Consider the following 13,852-nt stretch of genomic DNA (forward strand, 5'->3'; position numbering starts at 1 on the left):
GACAACATCTTGCTTTAGCTTTATGATGTCAGAGCGGCACTGGACCTACTGTCCTTGTGGAAGCTGACCACACAGGAGGATGAGAGATCAGACATCTGTATTCATGACTACAAGGCAAATAGGAGGGGGAATGGTAAAAGACTATGAACCACTCAATGCACTGGAGCCTTTTTGAAAGTGGGATGGAGATGGATACAAAAAAGGAGATTATCATTAACAACAATCCATCTTGAGTATCAGAGTCCAACACACAGAGTGCAGGGGAAGAGGCTACATAAGCTTCCTTCCTTCAGAACGTAGCACTATCGTTCTAAAGTGAGATAGTGCATTTCAGCCTCAAAGGCAGCAATTTCCTCAAATGGAACATTGCTAGCACCAGAATATAAAAGCAGGCTTTAGTAGCGTTGGAGGCAGTCAGTCTTTTATTAACTATCATGACCAACACAACGTGATTCATATTACTTCCATCTTGACAAATTGTATTCAGGCACAGACTCCGACTATAAGGTAGTGAGGACATTCTGATGCTGTGAACGTCTTTTTAAAGCTTAAAGGAATGATTGTGAGTTTTGCTTACCATATAAATTGGTAAAATGATGCCGTTTGCCGGAAGACTTCTTTTTTTTTTTTTTCTTCAGTCTCGGCAATGCAGAGAAACTCGGGTGGCAACCACTGCCACTGGTGGTCATTCAGTATAATCTGCAGATGGAAAAGTCCACTGTTAGCACATTTACATTAAGCAATAGAAAAAAAATCTTGATTTTTATAAAGGGTAAACAGATCAATACTGTGGAGACTGTATTATTGTGAAAATCAACAGCTCATTAGAAAATAAAATCTCAATTTGTGTTTTTAACCTCCTATACTTCTCTGCACCCATGTCTCATTTGCTAACAGTCTCTAAACAACTGTAGCACGTACATTAGGACGTAGGTAAATAGATCTGTTTGCCATCCAAGTGGCAGCGTACCCTTCTCACTTCATTTGGTTTAGGATATGTTATGCCAGTAGCAAGTAAGCCAGCTGATAAGTTGAGAGGGGGGGGTTTGCTACACTTAATGGGAATAATAAAAACTATGAATAGCATAATTACCATCTTCATTTTAGCCAATTGCTACCAGTTCAGCAATAGTGAAGGTCAGACTCCTGTGCTCAAACTTGCGTTTATACACATTTAGAAGTCTCAATAAATGCCATACTTTCTTACATCTTACCATTCTTAGTTTTCAGTTGGGCATCCTGTCTATCCTGCTACTCATTTCATTACCAAGAAAAATGTATCCTACTGCTTGCTAGGTAACCGAGTGGCCTTCATGTCAGACAACATCTTGCTTTCGCTTTATGATGTAAGCTTGCTAGGCAACAAAGTGTCCCTCATGTCAGACAACATCTTGCTTTAGCTTTATGATGTCAGAGCGGCACTGGACCAATTGTCCTTGTGGAAGCTGACCACACAGGAGGATGAGAGATCAGACATCTGTATTCATGACTACAAGCCAAATAGGACGGGGAATGGTAAAAGACTATGAACCACTCAATGCACTGGAGCCTTTTTGAAAGTGGGATGGAGATGGATACAAAAAAGGAGATTATCATTAACAACAATCCATCTTGAGTATCAGAGTCCAACACACAGAGTGCAGGGGAAGAGGCTACATAAGCTTCCTTCCTTCAGAACGTAGCACTATCGTTCTAAAGTGAGATAGTGCATTTCAGCCTCAAAGGCAGCAATTTCCTCAAATGGAACATTGCTAGCACCAGAATATAAAAGCAGGCTTTAGTAGCATTGGAGGCAGTCAGTCTTTTATTAACTATCATGACCAACACAACGTGATTCATATTACTTCCATCTTGACAAATTGTATTCAGGCACAGACTCCGACTATAAGGTAGTGAGGACATTCTGATGCTGTGAACGTCTTTTTAAAGCTTAAAGGAATGATTGTGAGTTGTGCTTACCATATAAATTGGTAAAATGATGCCGTTTGCCGGAAGACTTCTTTTTTTTTTTTTTCTTCAGTCTCGGCAATGCAGAGAAACTCGGTTGGCAAACACTGCCACTGGTGGTCATACAGTATAATCTGCAGATGGAAAAGTCCACTGTTAGCACATTTACATTAAGCAATAGAAAAACAATCTTGATTTTTTATAAAGGGTAAACAGATCAATACTGTGGAGACTGTATTATTGTGAAAATCAACAGCTCATTAGAAAATAAAATCTCAATTTGTGTTTTTAACCTCCTATACTTCTCTGCACCCATGTCTCATTTGCTAACAGTCTCTAAACAACTGTAGCACGTACATTAGGACGTAGGTAAATAGATCTGTTTGCCATCCAAGTGGCAGCGTACCCTTCTCACTTCATTTGGTTAGGATATGTTATGCCAGTAGCAAGTAAGCCAGCTGATAAGTTGAGAGGGGGGGGTTTGCTACACTTAATGGGAATAATAAAAACTATGAATAGCATAATTACCATCTTCATTTTAGCCAATTGCTACCAGTTCAGCAATAGTGAAGGTCAGACTCCTGTGCTCAAACTTGCGTTTATACACATTTAGAAGTCTCAATAAATGCCATACTTTCTTACATCTTACCATTCTTAGTTTTCAGTTGGGCATCCTGTCTATCCTGCTACTCATTTCATTACCAAGAAAATGTATCCTACTGCTTGCTAGGTAACCGAGTGGCCTTCATGTCAGACAACATCTTGCTTTCGCTTTATGATGTCAGAGCGGCACTGGACCTATTGTCCTTGTGGAAGCTGACCACACAGGAGGATGAGAGATCAGACATCTGTATTCATGACTACAAGGCAAATAGGAGGGGGAATGGTAAAAGACTATGAACCACTCAATGCACTGGAGCCTTTTTGAAAGTGGGATGGAGATGGATACAAAAAAGGAGATTATCATTAACAACAATCCATCTTGAGTATCAGAGTCCAACATACAGAGTGCAGGGGAAGAGGCTACATAAGCTTCCTTCCTTCAGAACGTAGCACTATCGTTCTAAAGTGAGATAGTGCATTTCAGCCTCAAAGGCAGCAATTTCCTCAAATGGAACATTGCTAGCACCAGAATATAAAAGCAGGCTTTAGTAGCGTTGGAGGCAGTCAGTCTTTTATTAACTATCATGACCAACACAACGTGATTCATATTACTTCCATCTTGACAAATTGTATTCAGGCACAGACTCCGACTATAAGGTAGTGAGGACATTCTGATGCTGTGAACGTCTTTTTAAAGCTTAAAGGAATGATTGTGAGTTTTGCTTACCATATAAATTGGTAAAATGATGCCGTTTGCCGGAAGACTTCTTTTTTTTTTTTTTCTTCAGTCTCGGCAATGCAGAGAAACTCGGGTGGCAAACACTGCCACTGGTGGTCATTCAGTATAATCTGCAGATGGAAAAGTCCACTGTTAGCACATTTACATTAAGCAATAGAAAAAAAATCTTGATTTTTATAAAGGGTAAACAGATCAATACTGTGGAGACTGTATTATTGTGAAAATCAACAGCTCATTAGAAAATAAAATCTCAATTTGTGTTTTTAACCTCCTATACTTCTCTGCACCCATGTCTCATTTGCTAACAGTCTCTAAACAACTGTAGCACGTACATTAGGACGTAGGTAAATAGATCTGTTTGCCATCCAAGTGGCAGCGTACTCTTCTCACTTCATTTGGTTTAGGATATGTTATGCCAGTAGCAAGTAAGCCAGCTGATAAGTTGAGAGGGGGGGTTTGCTACACTTAATGGGAATAATAAAAACTATGAATAGCATAATTACCATCTTCATTTTAGCCAATTGCTACCAGTTAAGCAATAGTGAAGGTCAGACTCCTGTGCTCAAACTTGCGTTTATACACATTTAGAAGTCTCAATAAATGCCATACTTTCTTACATCTTACCATTCTTAGTTTTCAGTTGGGCATCCTGTCTATCCTGCTACTCATTTCATTACCAAGAAAAATGTATCCTACTGCTTGCTAGGTAACCGAGTGGCCTTCATGTCAGACAACATCTTGCTTTCGCTTTATGATGTAAGCTTGCTAGGCAACAAAGTGTCCCTCATGTCAGACAACATCTTGCTTTAGCTTTATGATGTCAGAGCGGCACTGGACCAATTGTCCTTGTGGAAGCTGACCACACAGGAGGATGAGAGATCAGACATCTGTATTCATGACTACAAGCCAAATAGGACGGGGAATGGTAAAAGACTATGAACCACTCAATGCACTGGAGCCTTTTTGAAAGTGGGATGGAGATGGATACAAAAAAGGAGATTATCATTAACAACAATCCATCTTGAGTATCAGAGTCCAACACACAGAGTGCAGGGGAAGAGGCTACATAAGCTTCCTTCCTTCAGAACGTAGCACTATCGTTCTAAAGTGAGATAGTGCATTTCAGCCTCAAAGGCAGCAATTTCCTCAAATGGAACATTGCTAGCACCAGAATATAAAAGCAGGCTTTAGTAGCATTGGAGGCAGTCAGTCTTTTATTAACTATCATGACCAACACAACGTGATTCATATTACTTCCATCTTGACAAATTGTATTCAGGCACAGACTCCGACTATAAGGTAGTGAGGACATTCTGATGCTGTGAACGTCTTTTTAAAGCTTAAAGGAATGATTGTGAGTTTTGCTTACCATATAAATTGGTAAAATGATGCCGTTTGCCGGAAGACTTCTTTTTTTTCTTCAGTCTCGGCAATGCAGAGAAACTCGGTTGGCAAACACTGCCACTGGTGGTCATTCAGTATAATCTGCAGATGGAAAAGTCCACTGTTAGCACATTTACATTAGGCAATAGAAAAAAAATCTTTATTTTTATAAAGGGTAAACAGATCAATACTGTGGAGACTGTATTATTGTGAAAATCAACAGCTCATTAGAAAATAAAATCTCAATTTGTGTTTTTAACCTCCTATACTTCTCTGCACCCATGTCTCATTTGCTAACAGTCTCTAAACAACTGTAGCACGTACATTAGGACGTAGGTAAATAGATCTGTTTGCCATCCAAGTGGCAGCGTACCCTTCTCACTTCATTTGGTTTAGGATATGTTATGCCAGTAGCAAGTAAGACAGCTGATAAGTTGAGAGGGGGGGTTTGCTACACTTAATGGGAATAATAAAAACTATGAATAGCATAATTACCATCTTCATTTTAGCCAATTGCTACCAGTTCAGCAATAGTGAAGGTCAGACTCCTGTGCTCAAACTTGCGTTTATACACATTTAGAAGTCTCAATAAATGCCATACTTTCTTTCATCTTAGTTTTCAGTTGGGCATCCTGTCTATCCTGCTACTCATTTAATTACCAAGAAAATGTATCCTACTGCTTGCTAGGTAACCGAGTGGCCTTCATGTCAGACAACATCTTGCTTTAGCTTTATGATGTCAGAGCGGCACTGGACCTACTGTCCTTGTGGAAGCTGACCACACAGGAGGATGAGAGATCAGACATCTGTATTCATGACTACAAGGCAAATAGGAGGGGGAATGGTAAAAGACTATGAACCACTCAATGCACTGGAGCCTTTTTGAAAGTGGGATGGAGATGGATACAAAAAAGGAGATTATCATTAACAACAATCCATCTTGAGTATCAGAGTCCAACACACAGAGTGCAGGGGAAGAGGCTACATAAGCTTCCTTCCTTCAGAACGTAGCACTATCGTTCTAAAGTGAGATAGTGCATTTCAGCCTCAAAGGCAGCAATTTCCTCAAATGGAACATTGCTAGCACCAGAATATAAAAGCAGGCTTTAGTAGCGTTGGAGGCAGTCAGTCTTTTATTAACTATCATGACCAACACAACGTGATTCATATTACTTCCATCTTGACAAATTGTATTCAGGCACAGACTCCGACTATAAGGTAGTGAGGACATTCTGATGCTGTGAACGTCTTTTTAAAGCTTAAAGGAATGATTGTGAGTTTTGCTTACCATATAAATTGGTAAAATGATGCCGTTTGCCGGAAGACTTCTTTTTTTTTTTTTTCTTCAGTCTCGGCAATGCAGAGAAACTCGGGTGGCAACCACTGCCACTGGTGGTCATTCAGTATAATCTGCAGATGGAAAAGTCCACTGTTAGCACATTTACATTAAGCAATAGAAAAAAAATCTTGATTTTTATAAAGGGTAAACAGATCAATACTGTGGAGACTGTATTATTGTGAAAATCAACAGCTCATTAGAAAATAAAATCTCAATTTGTGTTTTTAACCTCCTATACTTCTCTGCACCCATGTCTCATTTGCTAACAGTCTCTAAACAACTGTAGCACGTACATTAGGACGTAGGTAAATAGATCTGTTTGCCATCCAAGTGGCAGCGTACCCTTCTCACTTCATTTGGTTTAGGATATGTTATGCCAGTAGCAAGTAAGCCAGCTGATAAGTTGAGAGGGGGGGGTTTGCTACACTTAATGGGAATAATAAAAACTATGAATAGCATAATTACCATCTTCATTTTAGCCAATTGCTACCAGTTCAGCAATAGTGAAGGTCAGACTCCTGTGCTCAAACTTGCGTTTATACACATTTAGAAGTCTCAATAAATGCCATACTTTCTTACATCTTACCATTCTTAGTTTTCAGTTGGGCATCCTGTCTATCCTGCTACTCATTTCATTACCAAGAAAAATGTATCCTACTGCTTGCTAGGTAACCGAGTGGCCTTCATGTCAGACAACATCTTGCTTTCGCTTTATGATGTAAGCTTGCTAGGCAACAAAGTGTCCCTCATGTCAGACAACATCTTGCTTTAGCTTTATGATGTCAGAGCGGCACTGGACCAATTGTCCTTGTGGAAGCTGACCACACAGGAGGATGAGAGATCAGACATCTGTATTCATGACTACAAGCCAAATAGGACGGGGAATGGTAAAAGACTATGAACCACTCAATGCACTGGAGCCTTTTTGAAAGTGGGATGGAGATGGATACAAAAAAGGAGATTATCATTAACAACAATCCATCTTGAGTATCAGAGTCCAACACACAGAGTGCAGGGGAAGAGGCTACATAAGCTTCCTTCCTTCAGAACGTAGCACTATCGTTCTAAAGTGAGATAGTGCATTTCAGCCTCAAAGGCAGCAATTTCCTCAAATGGAACATTGCTAGCACCAGAATATAAAAGCAGGCTTTAGTAGCATTGGAGGCAGTCAGTCTTTTATTAACTATCATGACCAACACAACGTGATTCATATTACTTCCATCTTGACAAATTGTATTCAGGCACAGACTCCGACTATAAGGTAGTGAGGACATTCTGATGCTGTGAACGTCTTTTTAAAGCTTAAAGGAATGATTGTGAGTTGTGCTTACCATATAAATTGGTAAAATGATGCCGTTTGCCGGAAGACTTCTTTTTTTTTTTTTTCTTCAGTCTCGGCAATGCAGAGAAACTCGGTTGGCAAACACTGCCACTGGTGGTCATACAGTATAATCTGCAGATGGAAAAGTCCACTGTTAGCACATTTACATTAAGCAATAGAAAAACAATCTTGATTTTTTATAAAGGGTAAACAGATCAATACTGTGGAGACTGTATTATTGTGAAAATCAACAGCTCATTAGAAAATAAAATCTCAATTTGTGTTTTTAACCTCCTATACTTCTCTGCACCCATGTCTCATTTGCTAACAGTCTCTAAACAACTGTAGCACGTACATTAGGACGTAGGTAAATAGATCTGTTTGCCATCCAAGTGGCAGCGTACCCTTCTCACTTCATTTGGTTAGGATATGTTATGCCAGTAGCAAGTAAGCCAGCTGATAAGTTGAGAGGGGGGGGTTTGCTACACTTAATGGGAATAATAAAAACTATGAATAGCATAATTACCATCTTCATTTTAGCCAATTGCTACCAGTTCAGCAATAGTGAAGGTCAGACTCCTGTGCTCAAACTTGCGTTTATACACATTTAGAAGTCTCAATAAATGCCATACTTTCTTACATCTTACCATTCTTAGTTTTCAGTTGGGCATCCTGTCTATCCTGCTACTCATTTCATTACCAAGAAAATGTATCCTACTGCTTGCTAGGTAACCGAGTGGCCTTCATGTCAGACAACATCTTGCTTTCGCTTTATGATGTCAGAGCGGCACTGGACCTATTGTCCTTGTGGAAGCTGACCACACAGGAGGATGAGAGATCAGACATCTGTATTCATGACTACAAGGCAAATAGGAGGGGGAATGGTAAAAGACTATGAACCACTCAATGCACTGGAGCCTTTTTGAAAGTGGGATGGAGATGGATACAAAAAAGGAGATTATCATTAACAACAATCCATCTTGAGTATCAGAGTCCAACATACAGAGTGCAGGGGAAGAGGCTACATAAGCTTCCTTCCTTCAGAACGTAGCACTATCGTTCTAAAGTGAGATAGTGCATTTCAGCCTCAAAGGCAGCAATTTCCTCAAATGGAACATTGCTAGCACCAGAATATAAAAGCAGGCTTTAGTAGCGTTGGAGGCAGTCAGTCTTTTATTAACTATCATGACCAACACAACGTGATTCATATTACTTCCATCTTGACAAATTGTATTCAGGCACAGACTCCGACTATAAGGTAGTGAGGACATTCTGATGCTGTGAACGTCTTTTTAAAGCTTAAAGGAATGATTGTGAGTTTTGCTTACCATATAAATTGGTAAAATGATGCCGTTTGCCGGAAGACTTCTTTTTTTTTTTTTTCTTCAGTCTCGGCAATGCAGAGAAACTCGGGTGGCAAACACTGCCACTGGTGGTCATTCAGTATAATCTGCAGATGGAAAAGTCCACTGTTAGCACATTTACATTAAGCAATAGAAAAAAAATCTTGATTTTTATAAAGGGTAAACAGATCAATACTGTGGAGACTGTATTATTGTGAAAATCAACAGCTCATTAGAAAATAAAATCTCAATTTGTGTTTTTAACCTCCTATACTTCTCTGCACCCATGTCTCATTTGCTAACAGTCTCTAAACAACTGTAGCACGTACATTAGGACGTAGGTAAATAGATCTGTTTGCCATCCAAGTGGCAGCGTACTCTTCTCACTTCATTTGGTTTAGGATATGTTATGCCAGTAGCAAGTAAGCCAGCTGATAAGTTGAGAGGGGGGGTTTGCTACACTTAATGGGAATAATAAAAACTATGAATAGCATAATTACCATCTTCATTTTAGCCAATTGCTACCAGTTAAGCAATAGTGAAGGTCAGACTCCTGTGCTCAAACTTGCGTTTATACACATTTAGAAGTCTCAATAAATGCCATACTTTCTTACATCTTACCATTCTTAGTTTTCAGTTGGGCATCCTGTCTATCCTGCTACTCATTTCATTACCAAGAAAAATGTATCCTACTGCTTGCTAGGTAACCGAGTGGCCTTCATGTCAGACAACATCTTGCTTTCGCTTTATGATGTAAGCTTGCTAGGCAACAAAGTGTCCCTCATGTCAGACAACATCTTGCTTTAGCTTTATGATGTCAGAGCGGCACTGGACCAATTGTCCTTGTGGAAGCTGACCACACAGGAGGATGAGAGATCAGACATCTGTATTCATGACTACAAGCCAAATAGGACGGGGAATGGTAAAAGACTATGAACCACTCAATGCACTGGAGCCTTTTTGAAAGTGGGATGGAGATGGATACAAAAAAGGAGATTATCATTAACAACAATCCATCTTGAGTATCAGAGTCCAACACACAGAGTGCAGGGGAAGAGGCTACATAAGCTTCCTTCCTTCAGAACGTAGCACTATCGTTCTAAAGTGAGATAGTGCATTTCAGCCTCAAAGGCAGCAATTTCCTCAAATGGAACATTGCTAGCACCAGAATATAAAAGCAGGCTTTAGTAGCATTGGAGGCAGTCAGTCTTTTATTAACTATCATGACCAACACAACGTGATTCATATTACTTCCATCTTGACAAATTGTATTCAGGCACAGACTCCGACTATAAGGTAGTGAGGACATTCTGATGCTGTGAACGTCTTTTTAAAGCTTAAAGGAATGATTGTGAGTTTTGCTTACCATATAAATTGGTAAAATGATGCCGTTTGCCGGAAGACTTCTTTTTTTTCTTCAGTCTCGGCAATGCAGAGAAACTCGGTTGGCAAACACTGCCACTGGTGGTCATTCAGTATAATCTGCAGATGGAAAAGTCCACTGTTAGCACATTTACATTAGGCAATAGAAAAAAAATCTTTATTTTTATAAAGGGTAAACAGATCAATACTGTGGAGACTGTATTATTGTGAAAATCAACAGCTCATTAGAAAATAAAATCTCAATTTGTGTTTTTAACCTCCTATACTTCTCTGCACCCATGTCTCATTTGCTAACAGTCTCTAAACAACTGTAGCACGTACATTAGGACGTAGGTAAATAGATCTGTTTGCCATCCAAGTGGCAGCGTACCCTTCTCACTTCATTTGGTTTAGGATATGTTATGCCAGTAGCAAGTAAGCCAGCTGATAAGTTGAGAGGGGGGGTTTGCTACACTTAATGGGAATAATAAAAACTATGAATAGCATAATTACCATCTTCATTTTAGCCAATTGCTACCAGTTCAGCAATAGTGAAGGTCAGACTCCTGTGCTCAAACTTGCGTTTATACACATTTAGAAGTCTCAATAAATGCCATACTTTCTTTCATCTTAGTTTTCAGTTGGGCATCCTGTCTATCCTGCTACTCATTGCATTACCAAGAAAATGTATCCTACTGCTTGCTAGGTAACCGAGTGGCCTTCATGTCAGACAACATCTTGCTTTAGCTTTATGATGTCAGAGCGGCACTGGACCAATTGTCCTTGTGGAAGCTGACCACACAGGAGGATGAGAGATCAGACATCTGTATTCATGACTACAAGCCAAATAGGACGGGGAATGGTAAAAGACTATGAACCACTCAATGCACTGGAGCCTTTTTGAAAGTGGGATGGAGATGGATACAAAAAAGGAGATTATCATTAACAACAATCCATCTTGAGTATCAGAGTCCAACACACAGAGTGCAGGGGAAGAGGCTACATAAGCTTCCTTCCTTCAGAACGTAGCACTATCGTTCTAAAGTGAGATAGTGCATTTCAGCCTCAAAGGCAGCAATTTCCTCAAATGGAACATTGCTAGCACCAGAATATAAAAGCAGGCTTTAGTAGCATTGGAGGCAGTCAGTCTTTTATTAACTATCATGACCAACACAACGTGATTCATATTACTTCCATCTTGACAAATTGTATTCAGGCACAGACTCCGACTATAAGGTAGTGAGGACATTCTGATGCTGTGAACGTCTTTTTAAAGCTTAAAGGAATGATTGTGAGTTTTGCTTACCATATAAATTGGTAAAATGATGCCGTTTGCCGGAAGACTTCTTTTTTTTTTTTTTCTTCAGTCTCGGCAATGCAGAGAAACTCGGTTGGCAAACACTGCCACTGGTGGTCATACAGTATAATCTGCAGATGGAAAAGTCCACTGTTAGCACATTTACATTAAGCAATAGAAAAAAAATCTTGATTTTTATAAAGGGTAAACAGATCAATACTGTGGAGACTGTATTATTGTGAAAATCAACAGCTCATTAGAAAATAAAATCTCGATTTGTGTTTTTAACCTCCTATACTTCTCTGCACCCATGTCTCATTTGCTAACAGTCTCTAAACAACTGTAGCACGTACATTAGGACGTAGGTAAATAGATCTGTTTGCCATCCAAGTGGCAGCGTACCCTTCTCACTTCATTTGGTTTAGGATATGTTATGCCAGTAGCAAGTAAGCCAGCTGATAAGTTGAGAGGGGGGGTTTGCTACACTTAATGGGAATAATAAAAACTATGAATAGCATAATTACCATCTTCATTTTAGCCAATTGCTACCAGTTCAGCAATAGTGAAGGTCAGACTCCTGTGCTCAAACTTGCGTTTATACACATTTAGAAGTCTCAATAAATGCCATACTTTCTTACATCTTACCATTCTTAGTTTTCAGTTGGGCATCCTGTCTATCCTGCTACTCATTTCATTACCAAGAAAAATGTATCCTACTGCTTGCTAGGTAACCGAGTGGCCTTCATGTCAGACAACATCTTGCTTTCGCTTTATGATGTAAGCTTGCTAGGCAACAGAGTGTCCCTCATGTCAGACAACATCTTGCTTTAGCTTTATGAGGTCAGAGCGGCACTGGACCAATTGTCCTTGTGGAAGCTGACCACATAGGAGGATGAGAGATCAGACATCTCTATTCATGACTACAGGGCAAATAGGAGGTGGAATGGTAAAAGACTATGAACCACTCAATGCACTGGAGCCTTTTTGAAAGTGGGATGGAGATGGATACAAAAAAGGAGATTATCTTTAACAACAATCCATCTTGAGTATCAGAGTCCAACACACAGAGTGCAGGGGAAGAGGCTACATAAGCTTCCTTCCTTCAGAACGTAGCACTATCGTTCTAAAGTGAGATAGTGCATTTCAGCCTCAAAGGCAGCAATTTCCTCAAATGGAACATTGCTAGCACCAGAATATAAAAGCAGGCTTTAGTAGCGTTGGAGGCAGTCAGTCTTTTATTAACTATCATGACCAACACAACGTGATTCATATTACTTCCATCTTGACAAATTGTATTCAGGCACAGACTCCGACTATAAGGTAGTGAGGACATTCTGATGCTGTGAACGTCTTTTTAAAGCTTAAAGGAATGATTGTGAGTTTTGCTTACCATATAAATTGGTAAAATGATGCCGTTTGCCGGAAGACTTCTTTTCTTTTTTTTTCTTCAGTCTCGGCAATGCAGAGAAACTCGGTTGGCAAACACTGCCACTGGTGGTCATTCAGTATAATCTGCAGATGGAAAAGTCCACTGTTAGCACATTTACATTAAGCAATAGAAAAAAAATCTTGATTTTTATAAAGGGTAAACAGATCAATACTGTGGAGACTGTATTATTGTGAAAATCAACAGCTCATTAGAAAATAAAATCTCAATTTGTGTTTTTAACCTCCTAAACTTCTCTGCACCCATGTCTCATTTGCTAACAGTCTCTAAACAACTGTAGCACGTACATTAGGACGTAGGTAAATAGATCTGTTTGCCATCCAAGTGGCAGCGTACCCATCTCACTTCATTTGGTTTAGGATATGTTATGCCAGTAGCAAGTAAGCCAGCTGATAAGTTGAGAGGGGGGGTTTGCTACACTTAATGGGAATAATAAAAACTATGAATAGCATAATTACCATCTTCATTTTAGCCAATTGCTACCAGTTCAGCAATAGTGAAGGTCAGACTCCTGTGCTCAAACTTGCGTTTATACACATTTAGAAGTCTCAATAAATGCCATACTTTCTTTCATCTTAGTTTTCAGTTGGGCATCCTGTCTATCCTGCTACTCATTTAATTACCAAGAAAATGTATCCTACTGCTTGCTAGGTAACCGAGTGGCCTTCATGTCAGACAACATCTTGCTTTAGCTTTATGATGTCAGAGCGGCACTGGACCTATTGTCCTTGTGGAAGCTGACCACACAGGAGGATGAGAGATCAGACATCTGTATTCATGACTACAAGGCAAATAGGAGGGGGAATGGTAAAAGACTATGAACCACTCAATGCACTGGAGCCTTTTTGAAAGTGGGATGGAGATGGATACAAAAAAGGAGATTATTATTAACAACAATCCATCTTGAGTATCAGAGTCCAACACACAGAGTGCAGGGGAAGAGGCTACATAAGCTTCCTTCCTTCAGAACGTAGCACTATCGTTCTAAAGTGAGATAGTGCATTTCAGCCTCAAAGGCAGCAATTTCCTCAAATGGAACATTGCTAGCACCAGAATATAAAAGCAGGCTTT

At 39.7% G+C, this 13,852-nt stretch overlaps 1 protein-coding gene across 1 annotated transcript in view; it reads right to left on the reverse strand.

Annotated features, from left to right (window-relative positions):
- The window catches only part of LOC146776018 (uncharacterized), a 72,953-nt gene that overhangs the window by 13,006 nt on the left and 46,095 nt on the right, over positions 1-13,852 (reverse strand). The window contains exons 36-45 of the mRNA XM_085637751.1: positions 12,725-12,846; positions 11,344-11,465; positions 10,042-10,157; positions 8,661-8,782; positions 7,343-7,464; positions 5,961-6,082; positions 4,659-4,774; positions 3,278-3,399; positions 1,960-2,081; positions 578-699 (exon numbers count right to left, since the gene is read on the reverse strand). The gene's annotated coding sequence lies outside the window, so the exon portion shown is untranslated. The remainder of the gene's footprint in view (positions 1-577; positions 700-1,959; positions 2,082-3,277; positions 3,400-4,658; positions 4,775-5,960; positions 6,083-7,342; positions 7,465-8,660; positions 8,783-10,041; positions 10,158-11,343; positions 11,466-12,724; positions 12,847-13,852) is intronic.

This window comes from Triturus cristatus, chromosome 12 (genome assembly GCF_964204655.1).
Source record: "Triturus cristatus chromosome 12, aTriCri1.1, whole genome shotgun sequence".
NCBI classification, from domain to species: domain Eukaryota; kingdom Metazoa; phylum Chordata; class Amphibia; order Caudata; family Salamandridae; genus Triturus; species Triturus cristatus.